The sequence below is a fragment of the Haemaphysalis longicornis genome, unplaced genomic scaffold, assembly GCF_048455015.1.
Source record: "Haemaphysalis longicornis isolate Haplotype H1 unplaced genomic scaffold, Haemaphysalis longicornis Haplotype H1 scaffold_10, whole genome shotgun sequence".
Taxonomy (NCBI): domain Eukaryota; kingdom Metazoa; phylum Arthropoda; class Arachnida; order Ixodida; family Ixodidae; genus Haemaphysalis; species Haemaphysalis longicornis.
The window spans coordinates 27,038,476-27,065,403 of record NW_027526204.1 but is presented as its reverse complement, the minus strand read 5'-3'; the positions used below and the strand labels follow the sequence as shown (position 1 = coordinate 27,065,403).

At 47.7% G+C, this 26,928-nt stretch overlaps 1 non-coding gene across 1 annotated transcript; it reads left to right on the top strand.

Moving 5' to 3' along the window:
- The first annotated feature begins 6,967 nt into the window (after nucleotides 1-6,967).
- On the top strand, nucleotides 6,968-7,039 carry Trnak-uuu (transfer RNA lysine (anticodon UUU)). Its single transcript has one exon. It is a non-coding gene; the product is annotated as a tRNA-Lys (tRNA).
- The last annotated feature ends 19,889 nt before the right edge of the window (nucleotides 7,040-26,928 follow it).

Genomic DNA, 26,928 nt, shown 5'->3' with positions numbered 1-26,928 from the left:
GGTCTCCCTTTGTACAATACGGTGTCCTAAGAATCTCCATTTGACTTTCTTTTTATTATTCGAAAGTTTGCCCTCCTGCATAACGTTGCATGATTCACAGGTAGACGAACAAATTTGCTTCGTGTACAAAGTCAGAAGTTGCCGAAATAATGGTCCATGAACCCAGCGCTTCAATTCTGGACGACCGCCAGGGCGGAAGCCGATTGCATGAAATTGCCTTAATCTGATCTGATGCAGTCCTGGGCCGGTCCACAGCAGATGCTGCAAATTCACATTCTGTACTGGGGAGGGGCAAAATTGGCAGGTGGAGTCGTTTGGGCCGCGCTACGGGGCTGGCTAAGAGGCAGTCACAGACGGCCTTCCTGCTGTTTACTTCTGTTGTAGCAGGTTTCCACTTGAATTTTCGGGGAAAAGTGGTAGTAGCCGCATAAAAGTATTCGGCCGGCTAGCCGTGTCTGCCTCCCTACTGCCGGGTACAGTTGAACGGGGTACCCATTCTATGCGGATCTGCAGTACAGTGCTTAGTGCTAAGTGTTGAAGGCCATCAGCGAATGATGTAGCTTGCGTTACGCGGAGATGTCGTGGACGGCTTTCCTAGAGTCGGTGCGTAATATTAGTCGAAAGTATGGCGTTGCCTCAAGAATAGGCAGTATTACGGCCATCCCAACGTGTGTCGCTTCTAGTTCAGCACAATACGCTGGTGGCAACGCATTTGCCTCAAAAGAGCAAGATTGGTGGCAAGATTTTCGCACCATAAAATATTTCAGTGCTTTCACGTTTTGTACTTACGGTTTTCTCACCCACATATCTGCTTTGTTTATGACGCTTCTTTGAACTATTCAATATATTTGCACGAAGGACGGAGATTCGTCTCCGACTGTGAACGTATCGGTGACTATACCTGGTTAAGCGATTATGTTTATACAAAGCGATATTGCATTGAAGAAATGAAGCGAAACGCGAATTTTCTCTCTCGCAAACAATAGGTTGATTTACCTTCCTTAATTTATGAGGAAATGATTGTCTAAATGTCAGAGAAATTAAAAATGATCTACACTGGTAAGACACACTGCAGCCTCCATCATCACAAGAGTAATCATTGAAGGATAGAGAAAAATGACTTACATTAGGTGGAGACCTCGTTTGCGTGTTCGCCCTTAATCGAGGATAGGCTTCCCCAAAAGACAGGGGCGTCTCTGTAATTGCGGAATATTGCCGTTGTTTTGGCTAAAACCTCTCCATATACGCTGGTATTGCCGGCCGCCGCCGAGGAGAAAAGGTGCATCGGATGGATTCACCCGACTTTAGCTGTGACAGAGACTGATGATAGCCATCGGGTACATCAAAACAAATCTGTCCGATTGGGAGGGAACAAGGGGGGGGGGGGGGGGGGGGGGGAGTGCGACAGTGACTCCGTCTGCAGCGCCGCTTGCAGAAGGGGAAACGCCACGCGCGCACGTTCAGACCATACCCCACTCAAAATACTCCCTTTGCTCTAGTCAGTAACGTGAGATAGAAGGGATATAAAAAGGTGTAGCGGGACAGCGGGGTCGCCTTTCTCTGACACAAAGTTCATCTCCCTACGCACGGCCGTCATTCACATAAACCACATTTTTCCCTACAAGTAGTCCTCGTTTTCTTGGCGACGGGCGACCTTTCCTTCGTCTTGGACGTCTGCTGCCGCCGCTGTGCCGCACTTTTCCAGGCGCGTATTACGGCAGACCACCCCTTGCTTCACCTGCCCCACCATGACGAGTCAATCTGCTATTCTGCATTGAAGTCGCGCGTGGGTTTTACTCGGTTGGAGAATAAACATCTTTATTGTTGTTTTCAGGAGGGGAACCCCGCTGACCCAGCCGAAGGTGATCGGGAGGCATAAGCTGGACAGGGCCCGCCTCCAGAACTCCGGAGGTTTGAGTGGATTCGTTGTGGGGAAATGATGCTTTTCCGTCCAATCGTTACCCGCGTGACACCATCGGCGACATGTCGCAACGCACTCAAGTGTAGTGCAAGACTATGCTGGCTAGCGCGATAACAAAAGGACAACGCACCCCTTTGTCGCCCCACGCTGAGCTTACCCGAGAAGCATTGGCGTAGGCAGGGCGATGCAAACTGGACACGTCCCCCTCTTAAGCCTTTCCAGCACGTTTGCCGCTCCCACACCTTCTCCCCAGAGGATAAAATAGCGCCGCTCCCCCCCTCCAGGGGGCCAAAATTCGGCTGACACTCATTCCAAGGCGGCCATCGCTTCAGGAGCTCCACTCCAGTGCAGTCATCCCGACTGAGGCGCATCGTTCTTTGAAAGCACCGACATGGTGAACAAGCATTGATGTGTGCACGTTTGTAATAGCGATACTTTGGAAGGTTATGCGCTTTTATCTACATACAACGTACGGCGCATAAAAGGAAGCACGGCGCCGACGGGAAACATTTTTGGGAGGCTTGAGCCCAGTCAGGCCCCCGCCTCCACTTCCCGATAAGGGCGTCGCCCCATCTGGTTAATCCCGGTTGAGGCACGCGCCCCGTTGCCCCCACGTAGTTCACTCTTATGTCTCAAGAAACCTCAATTTTGCAACGGCAATACGTATGAACGCACCTGCGGCTAGGAAACCGTGGCAAAAGTACGTTTTGAGAGCGAACCACTGCTGCAAACTTTGGAGCATCATCGGCGCGACCGCCTCTTGTCCGCATCGGTACTCTTATCTTGACGTGTACACTGCAACTCAACCTACCAAATAAGGTGTTGGCGGTGAGATATTTAAATGGCGCTGCCTGGTTCTGACGTCGGCTTAGGGATTTGCGCCGCTGTCGTATGCTACAGTCCGCTTGTGAGGGGCAACAGGGCCTGTGGGAGAAATCGTCCGCTTTACTGCTTTAGTGCATTTTTTTGTAATAATTTTGCGTGCTCCTTACAACTCCGAATAACTTCAATATGTATCCCACAAAAGCTTGCCAGACGAGGAGAGAGAGAACAACTTTCTTGAGAGCATCGCTCAAATGATGATTAAATTGACCTTTCTTGCTTCTTTTCGAGGTTTAGTGCTCAGACCTCCAAGATAAGTATTCGATTGCGTAAGCTTCCATAAATTATTTTGCTCTTGTGAAGTTTCTACAGCCTAATTTTACACACCAAGCGGGCCCATACATACGCATCGCACAGGGGAAATAAAAAGGTTGTCTTCTATTTTTTGCTGCTGTCGACTTGTATCAGGTGAATGCTTTATTCTCTACCCAATGCATTTTTTGTCTTCAACGTGGCAAACGTCTGATTACCAAGTTTCGGGGGGTGTTTGGGAGCCTACAATAATCACGTGTATATTTTTTTTCAGGCTGTAATGCATACAGCACCTACTACACAAATATGGTTTCGTTATGGCTGCGTGAAAATGCTGCATATCCGTCGCGTGCCTAGTTTATTCACATGCAGTTGGAATGAATAGGTTTTTTTATTATTGCACCAATTTAACACAGGGCAAAAGGTTTATGATACGCCTCTGCAAAACGGCGCAGACCACGTTGTCCGGAGTACTCGAAGGCGGCTTTCGTGCCCGCAATTTCAATCGTAACCATCGTTATCAAACGAACTGACTCTCAACCCACACAGTTATGATTTCATTGCTGCATTAAAGGCTTGTGTGCCGTTTTACTCTAACGCATATCTGAATGTGGGGAGATATGGCTTTGGGGAATGTATCGAAATATGCCTCCAGGTCTGAGCAAAGAATATGTTACTGTATTTTTACCGTATACAAGACTCGTTTTGCTAAATAAGGCTCCGTACTGTTTAGAAGCCTGTTGTAAACCTAGCACGTGCCTATACAAACAGTAGGGTATTTGGAACTCAACTTACACTTGTTTTTTGTAGTCCATGTCGGCATGTTTCATGCCATGACAAGGTAAAGTGATGTGATATAATACCTTTGAGCGTTCGGCAAGGTTGCAAAAACTGTTTCACTTTATGTACGATTACCGGGAGTCATATTGCCGTCTGCCAAAGTCGACCGCGCGAAAGGCCCGGGAATTTGTTTCCGTCGTGCATTTTTTTGTGGTTATTAGCAGCTGACTGTTCCCTTTCATAAAAAGATTATTTGCTGGATATACGAACTGGCGTATAGGTTCACTCTCAGTACAGAACTGGCTTCTCAAGGAAGGGGGTGACACTGGCAATGTTTCTTCCGGAGCGCGATCAAAGCCTACATTCATTCTGTCAGTCATCCTTTATGTGGTATGAGGTTTTCAACTATAGTTAATCCCTCCCTGAGCAAGTGTGTGTGGTTTTAAGTGTTTTATTGTGATAAAAAGTTTCGCACAAAATAGATCGGGCTCGGACAAGCATCAAAAGTCCACCGAGCGCTAAGAAACTGCAAAGAGAGCGAGCTCTTGTAAACCAGACGACAGATGCAGAATCCCTAAGCTGACGTCACGGAGACACACTTCGCGGCGCCAGCCGTGGTCCCGCTCACCGCAAATTATCCAGGAATCCCCTGGAGAAGTTACCAGCATTATTGCAGCTTTCAACCAACCGGTGATTTCAAAGACATTTTTCGTCTGTACAACTACACCATGGTAGAGGGGCCCCACAGCTCACACACAAATAAAAATCAAAACAATCAGCGCAGTTCTTTCTAATTGTAAGTGGGAGAGAATATGTACGTAAGAGTTCTGATAATCTTAGTGCAAAACACACTATAAACTTTTACAAGGTCAGAAAACATGTTATTGATTTTGTTGAGCCATTAGAAACGCAGACAATAACAATCGAACGCCATTACAGCATAACGGATGATAATTTAGAAGCATAAAACACTTTACCAAAAACTCTACTTCACACACGGAAAATTTTTCGTTGCCCTCGTTGCAAACGTCTTTCAATGGGAATGGCACTACAATTTGCGTGCACACTGCTTGTTGTTACATACACAAAATGCTACAATGAAAAGAAAAATTGTGCGAAATGTAGCGTAAAAGTTTTTCGTTACATTATGCACACATAAACAAGCATTAGAGAGTGCCGCTGCCGGCATAAGTTACATGTAAAATACAACTCTTTATTTACGGGCACAGATAGATAAGAAACATTGACAACGCCTTAAAACAACACAACAGCTTTCGTCTTACCTTTCACCAACCTGAATGTTCACATAAATATCCAAATATTCTATCAACATATCAGTCCAGCATTACCCGTCACGGGGAGGCTGTTATGTTTTTATATTATTATTATTAATATATATTATATTATTATATTATTATATATTATATAATTATATTATATATTATATAATTATAATATAATATTATATTATATTTTCGCTTATTTATCTATGTATCAAAGAAACGTTACAAGCACACGTCATTCGGGCCTATTAAATTTTTCGAAAAAAGCCGAATAGCAATGGCAATGACGACTGCAACCTTGATATGTATCTTTACCGAGTCCCTCGTCCCGTATCTTTCTGTTCTGCTACATGCATTACGCGGCACTGGCTCCAGCAGTTCGGATATGCCAATTGCTAACCCCTACAGCCGACCACGGTCTTCGAGGCGGCCGCTGTGAAAGAAGACGTTCTACGTCTCCCGCGGTAGTCGATGGGCGGCGCTAGTTTTCCCGCCTCAGAGCTCTTGTAAATATAAACCTCCGCTTTAAAGTCGAGAGAGAAGCAGCTGCGGGATAGCGTACTGGCGAACGCACCGCACCGGTGTTGCGGAGATGTGGGTTCGAGTCCCGCTCCCGCAAAGACGGCGGACTTTTTCTCGACTTATACTTTTGCTTATTTATCAATGTATCAAAGAAACGTGACAAGCACACGTCATCCGGCCCTATTAAATTTTTCGAAAAAAGCCGAATAGCACTGGCAATGACGACTGCAACCTTGATATGTATATTTACCGAGTCCCTCCTCCCGTATCTTTCTGTTCTGCTACATGCATTACGAGGCACTGGCTCCAGCAGTTCGGATATGCCAATTGCTAACCCCCACCTCCGACCACGGTATACGTGGCGGCCGCTGGGAAAGAAGACGTTCTACGTCTCCCGCGGTAGTCGAGGGGTGGCGCTAGTTGACCGGCCTCAGAGCTCTTGTAAATATAAACCCCCGCTTTAAAGTCGAGAGAGAAGCGCTGCGGGATAGCGTAATGACGAACGCACCGCACCGGTTATGCGGAGATGTGAGTTCGAGTCCCGCTCCTGGAAAAACGGCGGATTTTTTCTCGACTTATATTTTCGCTTATTTATCAATGTATCAAAGAAACGTGACAAGCACACGTCATTCGGCCCTACTAAATATTTCGAAAAAAGCCGAATAGCACTGGCAATGACGACCGCAACCTTGATATGTGTCTTTACCCAGTCCCTCGTCCCGTATCAATATCCCGTACCCCTTCTCCCCGTGTATTCTGAGTGGCGCTGGCTACCACCCTCAAGCGTCAGATACAGTTGTAGTAAATATAAATACCCCGGAAAGTGAAGGAGGACACAGTCGCCCAGATAGCCGAATTGGTAAGGCATTCGAGATCTAATCGAAAGGCGTTGGTTCGGTCCCCACTCTGGGCGCGTGTTTTTCTTTCTTTCTCACGTAATTATAACAGTAAAAAAAATGTAACGTCACTAACAGTAAAAAAAACAAAAAAAATAATCTTACCATTCCCCTATGCCTTCTTTAGCGTTGTAGACTGCCGGCATTTCTTTCTGTATTTCCTAACGAGCCCCTCATTTCCTAACCCTATTATCATGCGAAAGCTTAGCGAGGGCCTCGGTTCTGGCAGCCTTGATGCCAAGGTAGCACAAGAGGGTTTCCCGCCGGTTACCCACTTATGACAGGCTGTAGACGTTCGCGTCACGCCCCGGGGGTTGAAAAGAAGGTCTCCTTCTCCCCGTGTATTCTGAGTGGCGCTGGCTACCACCCTCAAGCGTCAGATACAGTTGTAGTAAATATAAATATCCCGGAAAGTGAAGGAGGACACAGTCGCCCAGATAGCCGAATTGGTAAGGCATTCGAGATTTAATCGAAAGGCGTGGGTTCGGTCCCCTCTCTGGGCGCGTGTTTTTCTTTCTTTCTCACGTAATTAATAACAGTAAAAAAATGTAACGTCACTAACGGTAAAAAAAAATATTCTTACCATTCCCCTATGCCTTCTTTAGCGTTGTAGACTGCCGGCATTTCTTTCTGTATTTCCTAACGAGCCCCTCATTTCCTAACGCTATTATTATGCGAAAGCTTAGCGAGGGCCTCGGTTCTGGCAGCCTTGATGCCAAGGTAGCACAAGAGGGTTTCCCGCCGGTTACCCACTTATGAGAGGCTGTAGACGTTCGCGTCACGTCCCCGGGGGTTGATAAGAAGGTCCCCTTCTCCCCGTGTATTCTGAGTGGCGCTGGCTACCACCCTCAAGCGTCAGATACAGTTGTAGTAAATATAAATACCCCGGAAAGTGAAGGAGGACACAGTCGCCCAGATAGCCGAATTGGTAAGGCATTCGAGATCTAATCGAAAGGCGTGGGTTCGGTCCCCACTCTCGGGCGCGTGTTTTTCTTTCTTTCTCACGTAATTAATAACAGTAAAAAAAGTAACGTCACTAACGGTAAAAAAAAACAAAAAAAATATTCTTACCATTCCCCTATGCCTTCTTTAGCGTTGTAGACTGCCGGCATTTCTTTCTGTATTTCCTAACGAGCCCCTCATTTCCTAACCCTATCATCATGCGAAAGCTTAGCGAGGACCTCGGTTCTGGCAGCCTTGATGCCAAGGTAGCACAAGAGGGTTTCCCGCCGGTTACCCACTTATGACAGGCTGTAGAGGTTCGCGTCACGCCCCGGGGGTTGAAAAGAAGGTCCCCTTCTCCCCGTGTATTCTGAGTGGCGCTGGCTACCACCCTCCAGCGTCAGATACAGTTGTAGTAAATATAAATACCCCGGAAAGTGAAGGAGGACACAGTCGCCAAGATAGCCGAATTGGTAAGGCATTCGAGATCTAATCGAAAGGCCTGTGTTCGGTCCCCACTCTGGGCGCGTGTTTTTCTTTCTTTCTCACGTAATTAATAACAGTAAAAAAAATGTAACGTCACTAACGGTAAAAAAAAACAAAAAGAATATTCTTACCATTCCCCTATGCCTTCTTTAGCGTTGTAGACTGCCGGCATTTCTTTCTATATATATATATATATATAAAAGATAACTTTGAACAAGGCAAAAGCAGGATTGTTGACAACGTTTCAGCAGAGACTTGCTCTTATCAGGGCAATCTCTCGCCTGGCTGGCAGGCTTTATATAGGGGTAGGTCCCCAGGAGAGAGGGGAGAATGAAAGAAGGAAGTGAAAGTGAGAAAGAGGATTGGTTTGGGAGATATTGAGGGGCAAAGAATGTTGTATAGTATGAGCCACGAAGTAGGTCACAGGAAAGTCAGCCGGGGGTTGATGTTCGGAGAATTTTTGGAGAGGAAAGATGAGAGGGTGTTTGTTGACCCGTCGCGGGGCATACCGAAAGGTTCTAAGAATCGCCGAAGCAGACCAGGCGGTGAGATTGGGGTCCTTTTTAGAAACTATCAGCACGCCTCAGGCCAAAAGAGAAGGTAGAGAAGGGGGGAAATACTAGGTCAAGGAAACAGAAAGAAAGAGACAAAACAGGGAGGGAAACCACACAAACCCACACACAAAAGAAAAAGCAAAAACCCGGCAACTGAAATGGCACAAGTCACCCACGGCCCCATTCCTGGAACAAGCCTGTCCTATAACTCCAAAACGAAAATATAAAGTTGGAGTGACGTACGGGGAACAAGACAAACCGGAGTAAAAAAAGAGAAATAAAATAAATAAAATGAAATTCAAAAAGCAAAGGTTGGAGGGATGCGGGCGATTATTATGCTGGAAGTTAAGGAATGAAAATAAAAGAAATTAGATGAGGAGAATAAGACCGGACGGAGGGGTCATATTCTTTGGATGAGGTATATTCAAGACAGTGCCAAATTCTATATTCCTGGAGAATATCGCAAGGATTCCAAGTTGTCCCTAGACGCATTATTTACAGTAGGTTCAATGGAGTTGAATTTGGGAATTAAATAGGATTCTTTGTATTTCCTGTACCTAGGAGAATTAAAGTTTGACTGAAGTATGCACAACCAAAGGTAAACAAAATTGTGGCCTGGTTGGTTGAAATGCCGCGCTACAGCTATGGAGGATTTGCTAAGAGGATGTGCCCGGTGACCATTAAGATGTAGCTTCATAGGTTGACTCGTTTCGCCTATATACTGTTTGTGGCACATTGAGCATTCCAACATATACACAATGTTGAAGGAAGTGCACGTGAATCTTGAAATATTCTTGTCGACATAATTACTGGCTGTGCTTTTTACAATGCAGTCGGTCTGCAGGTTCCCACAAGTGTTGCATCTGGGGCGGGAGCAGCTGGCTATCACTGGTTTCTTTGAAATCCTGTTTTAGCATGCACTAAAGTATATTTTATATTCCTGTTTCTCCGGTAGGTAACCCTTTGGGCTTGCGGGAACGTCTCCCCGCTTACTTCCCTGTGACCCACTTCGCCACTAAAACTATACAACCTTCTTTGCCCCTCAATATCTCCCCCGACATGCTCCCGAACCAATCTACTTTCTCACTTGCACATCCTTTTTTCTTTCTCCCCTGTCACCTGGGGACCTACCCCTATATAAAGCGCGCCAGCCAGGCGACACATTGCCCTGACGATAGCAAGTCTCTTTACTGAAACGTTGGAAATAATCGTGCTTTTACCTTGTTCAAAGTTTTCTTTTCTTGTGTTCTCTACCATCTTCAAAAGTTCTGCTGTTCCCTATATATACATACATATATAGATATGTATATATATCTGACAGAAATAAGAATTAGCAGTCAAGAAGACCTCGGAAAGCAAAGGGGATGATATAGTATCTCAAGATAAAGAATTTGGAAAATAAGAAAATGGAGAAAAAATGCCGCCAGGTGGGAGGCGAACCCACGACCTCCAGAATACCGGTGTGGTGCGATAACCACTACGCTACCGGCGGGGCTACTTTAGCCTCCACTATCTGGGGTATTTATGTTCAGGAGTTTTTTGTTTCCTCGCTTGGGGGTGGTAGCCCGCGCCACTCCGACTACTCGGGGTGAAGGGGACCTTCGTTTTAATCCCCGGGCCGTGACTCGAGCGTCAACGTCATGTCGAGAGTGGTCGACGAGCGTTGAACCATCTTAAGCTCTCTACGGCACCAAGACTGCCAGAACAGGGGCCCTCGCTATGCATGTAGCGAATCAGAACTGGAAATGAGGGGCTCGTTGAAAATAAGACAAATAAGAATTGGCAGTGAAGAAGACATCGGAAAGCAAAGGGGGGGATGTAGTAGCTCAAGATAAAGAATTTAGAAAATAAGTGTGATGACTGGCGTCCCACGAGTGGGGGAAAACCCGGACGACGGCGCAGAGCAAGTACCTCGAGAAGAAGAAGAAGATGGTGACAGGGCCAATTTCCCTTAGAGGGTGTGTGCCAGGAGGGGAGTAGCATCATCATGGGGGGCTGGCCTAGGAAGCGGAGCGAGCGGCGGAGGTTCCACAGGGCAGCTGGACCAAAACGACCGGCAGGCGGTTCGAGCCTTTCGTGGCTTTCGAGGTTCAAGGTTCGTGGTCGCTCGAGCGGGGTGACGTCCACGGGCCTGTGACACCGAAGACCGACGTCGCCGTTCGGGAAGCTGTCAGATCGCCGAGACGTCCCTGGGAGCCGCAGTTCCGAGGCAAGGCCTAGCGAGCGGAGCCAGCGGCGCGTGACTCAGCGGAACCGCGACTGGTCCGTCGTCTTCCGAAACCCTGCGGCGAGGGCGTCAATGCCGTGGCGACTGAGCGCCATCACTGTGGGACAGAGCCGTGAGCGTGGCATTGTTTTTTTCCCCCCCGCTTCTCTCCCGAACTCTAGTGGGTCGGACCTGTTTGTATTTTTTTATTTCGCTTGTGTGCGCATTCCGTTTCTAATTTATTCAGTGTTGTTGAAGACCATGGCGTCAACTTTCTTGTGATCTTCCTCCGCGAGTCACACACCCGTCTGCTTAACCCCAACGTCCTCACAATTTTTGGCGTCCGCGACAGGACCTTGCTCTACTTCCATCTGAAGAGCTTAAGCAGGCAAGTGGGTGTGACGAACGAGGATGGATCTCGAGAAGTTGATGCTCATCGGCAAAAAATTAGGGCTGTCAGGTCAGGACCTCAGAGAATGGATCGACGCTGAACGCGCAAAAGAAAGAGAGAAGCGTGCGACCGAAGGCGAGGCGGGTAAAGAAGCCGCATGGCTAGCACAGCAGACGGAGACCGAGACCCGAGCTCGAATTGAGGCTGAACGTGCCATGTTAGAACTGAGGCTACAACTTCAGGAACGGTCGCAGGGTTCCAACGCGAGTTCGGACGCCATGGGAAGTGACACTGCGACTAATGCGGGACAAAGCTTCCACAGCCCTCACAAGTTGATTCCCGCTTTTAATGAGGAACGAGACGAGCTCGACGCTTATATACAGCGGTTCGAGAGAGTGGCAACAAGCCAAGGTTGGCCTTCGGACAAGTGGGCGCTCTCATTACACTTGTGCCTTACAGGTGAGGCGCTCAGTGCCGTTGGCCGCATGTCGTCCGACGATGCCCTGGACTACGCTAAACTGAAGAAGACCCTTTTAAAGAGGTTGAGGTACACCGAAGAAGGGTACCGGTGCAAGTTTAGAGAATCCAGGCCGCTGAACTCAGAAACAGGTCGTCAGTTTGTTGGTCGTCTTCTCGGTTACTTCAACAGCTGGCAGGAAATGGCGAAAACGGAGCAGTCGTACTCTGCGTTCCGGGACAAAATGGTGTCCGAGCAATTCCTAAGCCAGTGCGACGAGAACCTTGCCATTTTCCTCAAAGAAAGGGGCTGCAAGATCCTGGACCAGCTTGCTAAGACGGCTGATCAATGCCTCGAAGCTCAAGGCTTAGTCAACCTGGGCAGAGGAATGGAAGAAAAGAAAGACAGTGGCAAGCCCCCTGGACTCCCTCGCGCTCCTGATTATCATGATCACAAGACGACCAAGCCACATTGCTTCTTATGCAATAAGCTAGGGCACCGCGCGTCAGACTGTTGGGCGAAGTCACAGGTTTCCAGCCAGCCCAACAAGAAGAACGCCTTCTGCCTGAGGGGCCGCAAGCACGGACACCGATACCAGGCTGAAGCTTGCTGCAACCTGCCAGAGAACGTGAGACAGGTTCCCTCCGCAATGACCGGACCCAAAAACTCTCCAGTAGAGGCATGCAGCAAGTCTCGACGACGCCAAGCTGTGCGAGTGTCTCCAGGAAGCAGCACGCCGACAACCGAGCTGGAGAGAATGCCAACGTCGGGAGGACTTCTGGAAGGCCAACCCGTGGTCGTCCTGCGAGACACTGGCTGTAATACAGTCATCGTGAACCGCTCTCTCGTTGCTGACACCAAGCTTACAGGAGGCATGAGCACCATCCAACTGTTAAATCGAACGTGTCTGTCCCTGCCGGAGGCAGACGTGGAAATCGATTCCCCGTTCTTCTCAGGCCGCGTACTAGCGTCCTGCATGGACGACCCCTTGTGCGACGTCATTATAAGGAACATTGAGGGGACTGGTGATGCCCATACGAAAGACAATCGGAACATCAGACGAGAGGAGCCTCACGAAAAGGAACCAGTCATTGCAAGCACGGTGCTTGGACAAGGCAGCGGCCGCGTCCCAGAAGACCGGCGTGGTCGGAACCTGCCATCGTTTTCGCTAGCTGCAGCAGGGTTGAAGACCCACGTGCGCACCAACGCAGCAAAAAGCGAGGCTCCGACAACAATGCCGCAGGTACCTGCCGTTGCTGACAGCCCCTGCAAAATCACCTCTGCTGACTTATGTGCGCTTCAGCAGCAAGACCCTTCTCTCCGAAAGTTTTTCGGCGAGGTCGGCAGAAAGGTGACATTCAACGCAGCGGCGATCGAGTTCATGAAGAATGCTGGTATTCTTTATCGACGGCATCAGTTGCCCTCCGGAAAAGGAAGAAGGCAACTCGTCGTCCCCAAGGAGCTACGAGGAATCGTCTTGGACAAGGCCCATCAAGGAACCCTCGGCAATCACAGGGGTATCAGGCGAACCATGGAGCGCGTCTGCAAGGACTTCTACTGGCCGGGGATGCAAGCTGACACTGCACGCTTCGTAAAGTTGTGTCGCATGTGTCAGACGGCTGCGCCTAAGCACCGAGTAGCCACGGGAGATCATGGCGGAGATCGAGGGATTTCGGCGTGTTGCCATCGATCCGGTCGTCCACCTCTCGCCCAGCGCCTAGAAGAGAAACCACTCCACAGAGTTCAAGATGCCACACGCACCCAACGACGAAGTTGCGGGTGTGTCATTCCCTCTAACCCCTGCTTTATTACCGACTGCTCGTGCCGATTAACCTTTCCAAGCCACAGACAGACGTAGGCACGGAAGAGGGCACCTTTGTCCGACTTTTTTTAAGTAGGCAATTTATTCTATAGAGTGAATTTAAGAGTGGCAAATGCTGTTTCTTTTGTGGTTTCCCTTCCATTGGGTTAGAGACTGTTTTGTACTGTTTCGGACTGTACTCTTGTGCTGGTGCTAGTGGTGCTTGAACGTCTGACACGACAGAACGTGCTTCAGCGCCATACGTCTCGTCGCGGCCATGAGCGAACATTTTTGTGTGCCGAGTTTTGTTTCCCCAAACAAACCTCTCGAGCAGGGGGGTGAATGTGATGACTGGCGTCCCACGAGTGGGGAAAAACCCGGACGATGGCGCAGAGCAAGTACCTCGAGAAGAAGAAGAAGATGGTGACCGGGCCAATTTCCCTTATAGGGTGTGTGCCAGGAGAGGAGTAGCATCATCATGGGGGGCTGGCCTAGGAAGCGGAGCGAGCGGCGGAGGTTCCGCATGGCAGCTGGACCAAAACGACTGGCAGGCGGTTCGAGCCTTTCGTGGCTTTCGAGGTTCAAGGTTCGTGGTCGCTCGAGCGGGGTGACGTCCACGGGCCTGTGACACCGAAGACCGACGTCGCCATTCGGGAAGCTGTCAGATCGCCGAGACGTCCCTGGGAGCCGCAGTTCCGAGGCAAGGCCTAGCGAGCGGAGCCAGCGGCGCGTGACTCAGCGGAACCGCGACTGGTCCGTCGTCTTCCGAAACCCTGCGGCGAGGGCGTCAACGCCGTGGCGACTGAGCGCCATCACTGTGGGACAGAGCCGTGAGCGTGGCATTGTTTCCCCCCCCCCCCCCCCCCGCTTCTCTCCCGAACTCTAGTGGGTCGAACCTGTTTGTATTTTTTTATTTCGCTTGTGTGCGCGTTCCGTTTCCAATATATTCAGTGTTGTTCAAGACCATGGCGTCAACTTTCTTGTGATCTTCCTCCGCGAGTCACACACCCGTCTGCTTAACCCCAACGTCCTCACACTAAGAAAGTGGAGAAAAAATGCCCGCCAGGTGGGATCCGAACCCACGACCTCCAGAACACTGGTGTGGTGCGATTACCACAACGCTACCAGCAGGGCTACTTTAGCCACCACTTTCTGGAGTATTTATGTTCAGGTGTTTTTTGTTGTGTTCGGATCCCACCTGGCGGGCATTTTGGTGCTGTACCCACTGCGCCACCAAGCCGACAGAGAATGGGACGCTACGAACGCGCCTTATATCATTGACTCATTTAAATTACTGCTGACGAGCGCTCTATCGGCAGCAGTTGTCACAAGTGCAACAACAATAACGTAACGCAAAATACTTAACGCCGTCCGCCCCGGAAATGCTCTTCATTTGATCATGCCCCTCGCGAGGGGGATGTTTCACTGCGTCTTCTCTCGGTCGCGGGACCCGTGGCGCCATCTGGCGGAGGCGGGGCACAACTCGTAGCACTTTGAAAAGATGCGGCGCCAGCCAGCTGTGTGTGTGCGTGCTGCACTTGTACAAATGGCGAGTGCATTGGCTGTCCACATAGCAAAGTATTCGTGCAAGTAAGCCGTTGCAGTCAGTCAGTCAGTCCGTCAGTCACTCAGTAAGTCAGTCAGTCAGTTAGTTAGTTTTTTAGTTAACAACTCCACAAGCATTTGGGTTTCTTGCGTTATAACAAAGCGAAACACGCAAGAATGACTAAATGTTTTCTATAATGGATGCTCTGCCACCGCGTTAAAGTTCTGCAACCTGATTCTAAAGATTACAGCACGCCCAACATAGAAGACAGAGAGAGTAGTAACATTATAGAATAAAAAACAAGCAATACGGCCTGTTCAACGATCCCCTCATTTCCTATTCGGATTCTGTGTATATATATATATATAACCCTTATTTTATGTATATGTATATATATCCCAGTCGAAAAATACAACAGGAATTTCTGTCGCACAACAGAAATTTCTGTCGCACGACAGGGATTTCTGTTGGGACTACAGGATGGTCTGTCGTGCGACAGGAAGTTCTGTAGTACAACTACAGAAAATCTGTCGTACGACAGGCATTTCTGTTGGGACTACAGGATGGTCTGTCGTGCGACAGGAAGTTCTGTAGTACAACTACAGATAATCTGTCGTACGAAAGGCATTTCTGTCGCACGACAGGAATTTCTGTTGGGACTACAGGGTGGCCTGTCGTTCGACAGAAATTTCAGTAGTACAACTACAGAAAATCTGCCGTACGACAGGCATTTCTGTCGCAAATCAGGAATTTCTGTTGGGAATGCAGGATGGTCTGTTGTGAGACAGGAATTTCTGCAGAATGATGACAGAATGTCTGTCGTACGACAGAAATTTATGTAGTACAACAGACATATCTATCATGCGACCGACATTCTGCACTCCCCACTACAAAAACCTTTGTAATAGAACTACAAAATTTCTGTCGCATGAGACATTTCTGTTGTACTAGTTATTGTGCAACACCCTGTAGGCGCTACACAAACTTCTGTTGGCCCACAGACTGTCCTTCAGCCACTACATTCAGCATTCCGTAATTACCATTATTATCTACCATGCGACAGATCATTTTGTAGTCCCTGCAGATTTTTTATAGTGTGAAAGAGAATGTTAGATCCATTGCGAAAGTGTCACATGACAAACCGTTCAGTATTGCTACAAAATCTCTTGCTTACCCTGTCGGAAAACCCCGCGTTTTCCGGCATTAGGAGAGCGATGGAATAGCCCGGAAAGAACGGAATACACGGAAAACGCCGCGCTGAACGACAGCAACGCGGGGAGGTTGCTGGAGAGCATCGAATAACATGGGGACATTGCCTTTGGGGACAGGGCTTCAGCCAATGCGAAGGGGATAGCACGAACGGGATAGTACGGGATGGTATGGTGCCGCTGCTTGGCTGGACACGGGAATGCCGCGCGCCGCGATCGACGCAGATGCTCCGAAACTTGGTGTTTGCGGCCCGTGCGGTGCCGCAAAATCCCACTTTTTTAGCGTGCGCTGCACGGAAACAATGCTGCGTGCGAGTGACGGTCATCTCGTTCAATTGCATTGCAAGCGCCTGTTGTAATGAACGTTTGTTGCATTGCGGCCATTAGCATTCCGGCCGTGTTGGAAAAAACCTTCGCTACAAATTTGCAATTAACAACACAACTTAGCACAAATCACACTAATGTTGGAGCATCTAAGCGTAGCCCCATAATAAAAAAAAATGGATACATAGAGAACTTCGGAAATTCCTTGGGTTCTTTGAGTGAATTGCAATTGCATATATTGTACTGTGGACAATGTTTGATAAAAGAATCAGGAAACAAGGGTAGCCGCTCGGCAAAACGGACGCATAAAAAACAAGCAAGATGTGCTTTTTGAAGACGTGGTGTAATAATTGCAGTGCACATTCTGACATGTATTTCTGGGTGTCTTTGAGAGCCCCATTGTTTCAATCTGCGTGCTGTTGTTTTATTTTTTTTTTGCGAGCAATTTTTATATTTGAACACGAAACATGTGTCCAATCAAGCCGAAATAGTTAAAATAAGATTTTAAAAACAGCGAACCAGTTGCCGCTACCTGTGTGAAAAAAAAAAAGAAACGGCGCCAGTGAACTCGCTGCATTACCGGGATGTGCTAAAAAAAATAAATGTAGAAAGAAAGAAAACGCGCGCCTTCCCTCTAGCCCGGCCCTTCGGAAGAAGTTCGGGGAAGCATCGTCACCACTGCAGGCATGTCGCGTCGCGGCAGAACTCGCGGGACGGGGAGACCACAATACGAAGAATCGAGAGGGGTCAGGAGGGGTCGCGAAACAACTTCTCGTGATCGGCCGGTTCCCTCCTTACCCTTCCTTTGTTCCCTCCTGCTTTTCGTCTCCCGGTCAAAATTTGCGGTGGCTGCGTTGCCCAGTGGCTCGTTCACATTTCACATCGGCGCTTTGCTCAGTTGAAGTTAGGCTTAACTTTTTTGTAAAAACGTGCATCTTATGTCTCCGCGGAGTGTCAGCAGCAACATTTGAAGCTTCGGAAGCTGTGGTAAAAGCAAGATCAGTGGTCCGGATTTCAAGCATCTCGATGTGAGGACTCCTCCAGCGACGACTAACCGGGGTGCTTGGGATAATTGGCACTTTAATGTGAGTGAATGCGACGAATCTCGCAGGCAGCGTGATTTGGAATACGTGAGATGTGCTTCGACAATCGACTGAACTTGCCACGATCCCTGCGTGACTTCGGCAGGTATCGTGCGTGCATACTCTTCAAGATAGTGCAGCACCACAGAGACGTGCGCTTTTCGCCACAGGATACCCTTCCACGCCTTGCTGTGCGAATGCAACGGAGCAAGGTTCACAAAGGCAAGCATTCCAGCTAAAGATTGACTTTCCATTTTAATTTTCTCACGTTCTCTCACGTTTTGCAGTGTAAAAAAAATATTTGTTCACTTGTGTTTTAATGGCCCTAACTAATATAAGGAACGAATTTTCGAACGGTTATTGTCGATGATCGTTTAATATTTTTTTCTATAGAATAAATTTGCTTTTATGAACAGGTTGAGCGTCATTGACGGAACGCGATGATGGGACGCGATTTGGCCCTGCTTCCGAAGCACGGCCAAATCAGCTGAAAAGTGCCCAAATGACTCTGGCTAAATTTTGTAGCGCTACTGAGGTTTCCCTGAAGGAATGACTTCTGTATTTCTTGTTAACAGCTACGCGGGTTTGCAATTACACGGCTATTAAAGAAAAAAAGGCCGGGCGTGTTCCAGCGTTACGTTCCAGCGGCTGCTAGATCCACGAGTTTGCGCGTCCGGCGTGTACCAGCGTCCAGGTTCCCGTGAATTTGCAGCAGGCGCAGTTTCGCATGACGTGCGGATGAAAGCTGTTTTGTACTAAAAGAAATTATAGTTCTGACCGTTTCCAAGTCAGCACGATCATGGAGCATACAAATAACGCGCCATATTTTGTTTTTATATTTGGCAATGAAATAAAAATTATTTGTTTTGGTGTAACAGCAGCATAAGAGGGCAGTAAAAGCCTCTCCATGACAAAAAGTGAAGCCACAGTAGTGCCCAGGAACAGTGTTGTAAAAAGAGGAAAATAAAATGGATAAACACCGCAAACTGCTTTTTTTTTCGGACTGTCATCAGGCATGTGCAGTCTGCGTAACATCAAACTTTTGTGTTGCATGCATGAATGTACCACTAGTTGCATTGCTTAAATGCCTTTTGGTACAGCTTTCTGAAATCAGTTATTCACTGAAAACAATTTCAAGCTTGTACCAGAAAGGCAAGAATGACCCCAAATGCTTATGTTTGTTGGTCATATTTTTATTGAAATTGTTATTGAAATTTTGAAATTGAAATTGAAATGAAATTTTATTGAAATCCTGCATACTTCGTGTACCTAATAGAAAAAAACATAACGGGAAGTAAATTTCTTATGCCAAACAAGTTGAAATTGGAGACATGACAGGATTTACTACGAAAACAGACATGACAGGATTTACTACAGACTACAGGGCAGGATTTACTACAGACTACAGGACAGGATTTACGACAGACTACAGGACACGATTAACTACAGACTACAGGACAGGATTTACTACAGAATACAGGACAGGATTTACTACAGACTACAGGACAGGATTTACTACAGACTACAGGATAGGGTTTACTACAGACTACAGGATGTCCCATTCCCTCACAGGATCATTCTGTCGTATTTTTCTGTTGTGTTTTTCGACTGGGATATATATATATATATATATATATATATATATATATATATATATATATACATATATATACATATATATATATATATATATATATATATATATATATATATATATATATATATATATATATATATTTATATATGTGTGTGTGTGTGTGTGTGTATATCAGCACTGGACCCCTCCCACACAGCGTGAGAGTTGACCCGAGATGTACATGAAAGCTGTCTAACACGATATGCACAACGTATACCAAACACAAATTTTCTTCCGCCATAACACGCCTACCAACGAAAAGAAAGCCCTAGATGAACTCGCAAGCTGTCACGAAGTAATTATTACACCTGCCGATAAGGAAGACGCCATCGTAATCTATGACAAAACCGACTATCTTAACGAGGCCAATTAGCAACTATCGGTATCTACGTTCTAAAAAGCCCTACCCAATGATCCCACTCAAGACGATAAGCAAATCTTCAAAGATAAAATAGCTTAGCTTGTTAAAAAACAATTAATGAATCCACGGCTCGTTCCTTGATCCCTTTCAGCCCTGTAGCCGGTAAATTCTATCTTCTGTTTAAAATTAACAAGGTGAACAACCCAGGGCGCTCCATTGTTTCTGGCATTGGCACTGTTACCGAAGACCTCTCGCGCTACGTCGATAATCTCATTTGCGACATTCCGCCCAGCTTTCCCTCCTTCATTAAGGATACCAATGACTTTCAACTTAATCGTAACATTTGCGCACTCGATACGAGGACACAGAAAAAGATGACATGAAAACACGCGCAGTCTTAAGAAGCGCACTGTTAAGATGTCAAACCAACTAGCCCGCCTTTCCATGTTATTAGACTTTCTCTCAGATACCTCAAAAATTGAAATTCCTGACAACTGCCTCCTAGTCACCCTCGATGTTGCGTACCTGTGTAATAACATCCCCAACATCCTCAATGAAGATGGCATCACCGCTGTATCGCTTGCGTATGAGCAGTTATCGCGCGACAAACCTGTCTATTCTTCTACTCTCCAAACGTTCCTTGGGCTTATTCTTTAACTTAAAAATTTCGAGTTTGATGGAGTTCATTACGTGCAAGTCAGCGGAACGTCAATGGGAACTCAAATTGGACCTAGCTACGCCAATACCTTTATGGCTCACCTGGGGCCCAATTCTCTAGGAAAACGGCGCGCGCCACTTGCCGGTCGCTTTGAAACGGCGACCTTGGGGGCGCACGCGATTGGCCGCGTGCAAAATGTCGTCAGGCCTTGCGTCACCCAGAAAAGTACCGCGGAGCGACGTCACGACAGTCGCTTATGGCCCGTGACCTACTTTTTATGCCGTTGGATGTGGTTTGATCGGGGACGGGCATGCTTGAAGAGAGAGGGACAAAAGTAGCGGCTTGAGGCGGCAGGCGAACGTGCTCATGAGAGCGTAAGTGGAGAGAAAGTTGGGCGTGGTCGTCGGAGGAATGTGGGAGCTCAAGTCGAAGCAGACCCGTCGAACAGTCGGTTAGTCAACATTTGCCAAGTGTTAACCTCCCTCTGCTTTCCCCCTCACCTTTCACTTTGTTGTTCTTGCGTCGCACTCTTCCCAAGGTAAACACGCTGAAGGTTTGCTTAAGTGAATTTAAATTTACCGCGTTCCACTGCAGCAGCACAGGTGCCTCGATGTCGGCGCTGCGGTATGGCGGAGACACGCCTTAATCGAAGCGCCCTGCCTCAACGCCTATATAACCGCGTTGACCTAGCCCATGTGAGTTCCAAGCAGACCGTGGAACCTATCTAGCAGAACATTTCGTAACTGTTGCTGCTGCACTTTTTAAAATGCAGCCAGGAGCTATAATGGCACGGGCGACAAACAGCAGCCAACAGCGTGAATTTTTTCTGCAGTAAATGCAGTTGTTGTTTTCGCGAATATCAATCACCTATGAATTTTTATAACGGGGCAATAAATATCCGTTGTGTATTAGTTCTCTGTCGTATATTTGCGTAAAGTCCTGTTCTTTTTCAACTATTTTGACAACTGTAAACCTATAAACCAGACTGAGACGTTTAGATTTGGCTGTGAGTATATAAAACTACTGCTCAGGGGCCCGAAAGTTTGTTCGAATTAAAAGAGGTTCGAACAAGTGAAAGCTATTTCAATACTCATAACTGGAGACCGGATTTTAGGCAACGGCTATTTTTTTCCTTCCATTCCTATCGCCCCATTTCGATATAGGAGCACGAATTGGAGGTCAAGGATTGCTTTTATGGTGGTTTTATAGTGCCTATAAATGCCTATTTTGGGTGTTGGTGCCTAAACTACGATAAATGCCTATAAATGCCTTTTTTCTCAAATTGGCGCATAAATCAGCACTATGTAGCTTCAAGTTTCGCTTTCGAGTGCAATTTGATACCTTTATCCATTCTACCTGGAAATATTTACTGTTCTGAATTCTATGGGTTTGAACCTGGTCTTCTTTTTAACATCCCCCCCCCTCCCTTTGCGCCGGTGCAACCGGAGCGGCGGCTTCTGCATGCTTTACGGGTGGCTTTCTCGCTGGACGTGGCGGTGGACGCACAACTCTACTCCCTATGGGAACTATGATACCGTCCGGGGCAAAGAAAGTGATGGAGAAAAATTACGCCCACCTCCCTTCGCGGGAACCCTGGTGTGATGGAACGCATCTGGGTGGTTCCATTGGTGTTTCCGTTGGGTTGATTCTCTAAAGGAACCATCGCATCAAGCAATCGTCGAGTACTGCGAGAGAGTGCAAACGGAGCACGGACGACCGTCGACTGAGACCGCGCTCGCTATCGGAGAGAGGAGAGGAGGAGAGTGGAGGAGAGACGCACCTGTGCCGCCGCAGCCGCAGCCGCCGCCGCCGCCGACGCTGTTAGGCGAGAGCGTTCGCTATCGGATAGAGGAGAGGACGATAGTGGAGGAGAGACGAACGCCGCTATGAACAGACATTAGCAAAAATCAGAGAAGAGCTTGGCGACTCCTGAACAGACCTGAACTATGAACAGACATTAGCAAAAATCAGAGAGGAGCTTGGCGACTCCTGCATTTGGATTTCCGTAGACGAAACAACAGACGTCAAAGGGCGCTTTGTCGCTCACTTTCTTGCTGAGAAGCTTGCGGCTCACGAGAACACAAGGGCTTTCCTCGTGTGTTCGAAACCTTTGGAGAGAACAAATGGAGAGTCTGTAGCATTCTTTGTAAACGAATCCCTAAAGGTTCTTTACCCTACAGGAGTCGAGGCCACCAAGGTTCTGTTGCTCTACACAGACGCTGCAGCCTACATGCACAAGGCCGCTCATCTCCTGAAGGCCTTCTACCCGCAGATGCTCCATGTCACCTGCCTAGCGCATGCGCTTTATCGTGTTTGTGAGGAACTGAGGAAGCACTTCACTGATGTAAACGAGCTTATTTGTTCAGCCAAGGCTGTGTTCCTGAAGGCACCCTCTCGCGTGCGCGGCTTCAAGGAGATGCTGTTTGATGTGCCCCTTCCGCCAGAACCCGTCGTCACACGATGGGGAACGTGGCTAGAAGCTGTTGAGCACTACAACTGCTACTTTTCGGACATCAAGGCCGTGATCAACGGCCTTCCAATTGACGAAAGTGTTGCAGTCACAAAGGCTGAAGCTCTCCTCTCCGTGAATAGCCTACCAGGAGACCTCGCGTGCCTCTGCGACAACTTCACGTTCTTAGCGGATTCTATCAAAAAACTTGAAAGTGCGGGAGAAACTCTTGTTACGAACGTTGCGCTAATTCTCCCCGCCCAGGAAAGAATCGCCACCGTTCCCGAAGGACCCGTCGCCGAAAAGGCACGTGCGAAGCTGCAATCGGTCTTGGACAAAAACAAGGGGTTTTCTGTCCTTAAAGAAGCTTCAGAAGTCCTTGCTAGTGAGCACTGTAGGATCCCAGTGTCAATTAACCCATCGAATCTTCCCAAGTATAAGTACTCACCAATCACATCTGTCGACGTCGAGCGTTCGTTCTCCGCGTACAAACTCATTCTCAGCGACAAGAGGCACAATTTTGAATCCGGAAATCTGGAGATGCTGGTAGTTACCTATTCTTTCTATAATTTTCATAGTGATTCTTAAACTAGGTTCTGCGTTCTGTCCAAACACAATTTTTATTATTTATATTTCGAATGAGCGTATGTGTATTTGGTAGTGTTGAAAGGTCTTGCCTGTATAATTAAGGTACCTGTAGAAAATTGCTAAAGTTTGTACGCACGTTCTCACGTAACAAACCTTGTCTATCTTGCATTTATTATTTTCTTGCTTTATTGTAATTTAATTGCGTCAGGCAGACATAACTTTGCGCTTTTATAAATCAGTATTACCATATTTCAAGTATTGTTTCTCCTGCCTGTTTCACAATATGCGACGCTTGAGTGACTTTCGCATCTGAACATGTATGTAAGCAATGCGCTTGCGAAGTTAAGCCAATTGATCGCCATTCACCCAGAGGTATTACGGGGCAATTCCACGTCTAAGGGCAATGTATAGAACTTGTTATTAGAGAAAAATAAAGAATTCAATTAAATTGAATTGAACTGTTACTGCCATTGTGACCTCATAGCAATGACATTTTTGGATTTCCTGTCGTGCTTACAGTTCGCTCACGTCTTCACTTGAAATTATTAGCATTTATCTAAAACTTTATTGCGCCTATTTTATTCTTTTTAGTGCCTATACCGTTGTTTTTGCCGTCTATTTTTGGCGCCTAAAACGTGCTTTTTTACTGCCTAAAAATCCGGCCTCTACTCATAACTTTGCCGGGACCATAGTGTCTGCTCCCATAAGCCGAAATTTCGAATTAGGCGAGTTCGAAATATTGAGATTCGGCTGTAGTAATTTACTCTCTCGTTCAGCAATTTGTTGAAACCAATTCGCTTTCAGTGCCCCACAGCATGCTTTCTGAAAAAAAAAATTAGTATAACATAAGAGATTTTGTTTTCATGCTACCGCTACGTACGCGTTTCTTGGCAACCCACTGCACTGCCTTTTTATCGAATTTTGATAAAGTTTTCGTCCTGTTTATTCAGCGTTTACTTGTAATGGAGCAACAACATTCTCTCAACATTACACTATTAAGCTGGATTGAGTTATTGCCTATCAGAACAAGACAGACGTCGGCGGCGGGTGTTTAGAAATATATTTTAAGTGCAATGCACTTCTTAAGCGACCCTGAACCTGCGTCCACCGGCGATGTCCGCGCACGTGGAGATGGGCGCGCGCAGCCTGGCCGCTGACATGGCACATACCCACGTGGGGGATTGGCCAGGAATCTGCTCGTCTTCCTTGGCAACGGGGGGAGATGGGCGCGCGCTGCCTGGCCGCTGACATGGCACATACCCACGTGGGGGATTGGCCAAGAATCGAGCGTGAGAAGGGCTAATGCACCTGCTTAAAGGAGTACTGACACGAAATTTCAAAGCTGAGATCCGCTCTAGCAAACAAGTTCAACGACAACACAAATAGGTGTCTGTGAATAAATGCATCTTTCTTTCTTTGTAGTTGTGTGTGTGTGTGTGATCTCTCTTTCGCGAACATTACCGAACCGCGCAAATTCAACTCGTGCATTCGCACTTTCAAATTCTTCCCCTCGGGGAAATGCGGGGAAATTTACATCACGTGCTCGGCTACATAGCGAAGAGACAACGCGTCGGTATAGCTTTCGGTCTGGCCACAGCTGATTCCAAAATAAACTACACGCGCTCGCCCTTCGGGCTAAAACGACTTCGTTGTCGCCTTCTGTCGGCTTCCTTTGACTGCCTGGGTCACGCGACAGAACATGCGGCACCGCTGTTTAATGGTCAATCGCCGCCAGGGTATGTGCCACAGAATCCGAACTAAAGGGGCAAGAAGTAGACGATCTAGGTTGGCGTTCGGCAATTTTAGATTCCGCCGGTTTCTCCTCACTTTGTGCGGCATTGTACGCTTAAGTCACTGTTTCTTCTCGTTGTATAGGTGACATTTTTGAGTGAGGTGCTGAATACAACACCACATGCCCTTTGTCAGGTGAACTCACTTTGTCGACTCACGAGCGACGCGAGCGTTCGCTGACGCGCTTTTAGGTGTGACTGCGACGCCTGCTCGACACTTACCGTAGCAGTGACTGCAAAAAAAGCCGAACTAACTCTCCAGTCCAGGGTACAGCGACCTATCGAGAGCGTCCCTCGGTTCGTGGAAGACATGTCACGTTTGTTAAGGTGTGTTGACACCATTATCAATGAAGCGAAGGTGCGCCATCTTAGAAGGGGAGTAAAAGAACAGCTTTTTGCTGGGCTTGTGCGGGGCCCCCCAATGAGCCTATTTCGTCTCAGAAGCGTCTGTTATAGAAAGTGCATTGCAGCAGTGCGCTATGCAATACGGACGGCACGCAATCTGGGACCTTTGCACCTCTCCTTTAAAAGCGATAGGGCACTGCGGGAGCTCGTACTCAGGCTTCTCCGCGAGGAGAAGCAAGTGCGTCAAGGCAGCAACTTCCCTGCTGCAGCTTTCTTGGGAACTGGCGCCGATTATTTCGTGAAGAGTGAATCACTTGCTGCACAGCTGCAAAAAGTACGATACAGTGGATCGCACCGCAAATCTGTACAGCGGCTAGCCACATGGTTGCACTGACTGGCATGTGCACAGCCAAGATGGAAATACGTGGTGTGACGTTCCCTGAAAGCTTCGTTGTGCTGCAGGAGTGCTTGAAGCAATTCTCGGACTGGACGTCCTTCGGGAATACGGGGCGGTAATAGGCTTAGAAGAGATTTTGGACGCGTTTTCGACTCCCCAGGCGCTGGACAAGAACAGTCTACAATCCAGGCAGGCAATACGTGTCTGCGAGGAGAATGTAAGATTGCCACCCCGAGCCAGTGTGTTTAGTACAGTCGAATGTCGTCGATCACCTGCCAAGGGTGGGAAGGCCTAGCAACACATGCCGCTTTTACTATCCGCACATGTCATTGCTGCACGTGGTCTCGTTGACATCTGGAACGAACGAACAAAGTTGCTTCCTTCAAATGTCAGCGGAGAACATTAGAATTTACCATGCAAGACGGCGTTCGCGCAATTACACGGGGTCCTGGATGATCAAAACCTAAGCACCCTAATGACGCTATCATCCCAAAGGTAACATGGCAAAGCTGTCAAAATAGACGTGACCCCTCCCCTCTCCTCACTATGTCTGAGCGGGAGAAGCTTGGTCACATTATAAACTCTTTCAGCGACAGGTTTGGTCTGCCGTCTAAGGTGTGGTAGACCACTACCGCTCTAAATCGCATAATCAGCGAGGATAATGAGCCACCAATAAACCAACGCTATTACAGAGTTTGGTACACCGAAGATGAAGCTATTCGCGTCCAAGTGTAAGAAATGCTCGAGGACGAAATCCTACAGCCGTCAAGAAGCCCATGGGCGTCGCCAGTGGTTCTCATCGAGAAGACGGTACAATTTGCTTTTCCGTGAAGCGTGCCAAAAACTGAACAAAGTGACGAAAAATAAAGTCTAGCCTTTGGCATGCATTGACGACTCCTTGGATCGTCTGCGCAATAGTCGTTATTTCCCTTCACTGGACTTGCGGAGCGGATATTGGCAAATTGAGGGACGAACAGGATCGTGAAAAAAGCGCATTTATGACTCCATACTGTCTTGATGAGCGTATGTTTCCATCATTTGAATTGTGCCGCATTCCGGCCGCTTTCCAAATGATGATGGACAGTTGTATGTGGCCTGGAATGGCAATCGGGTCTGGTGTACGTGGCCGGCGTAGTGGCAGTCGAAGAAACGTTGGCAGAACTCTTTGTGT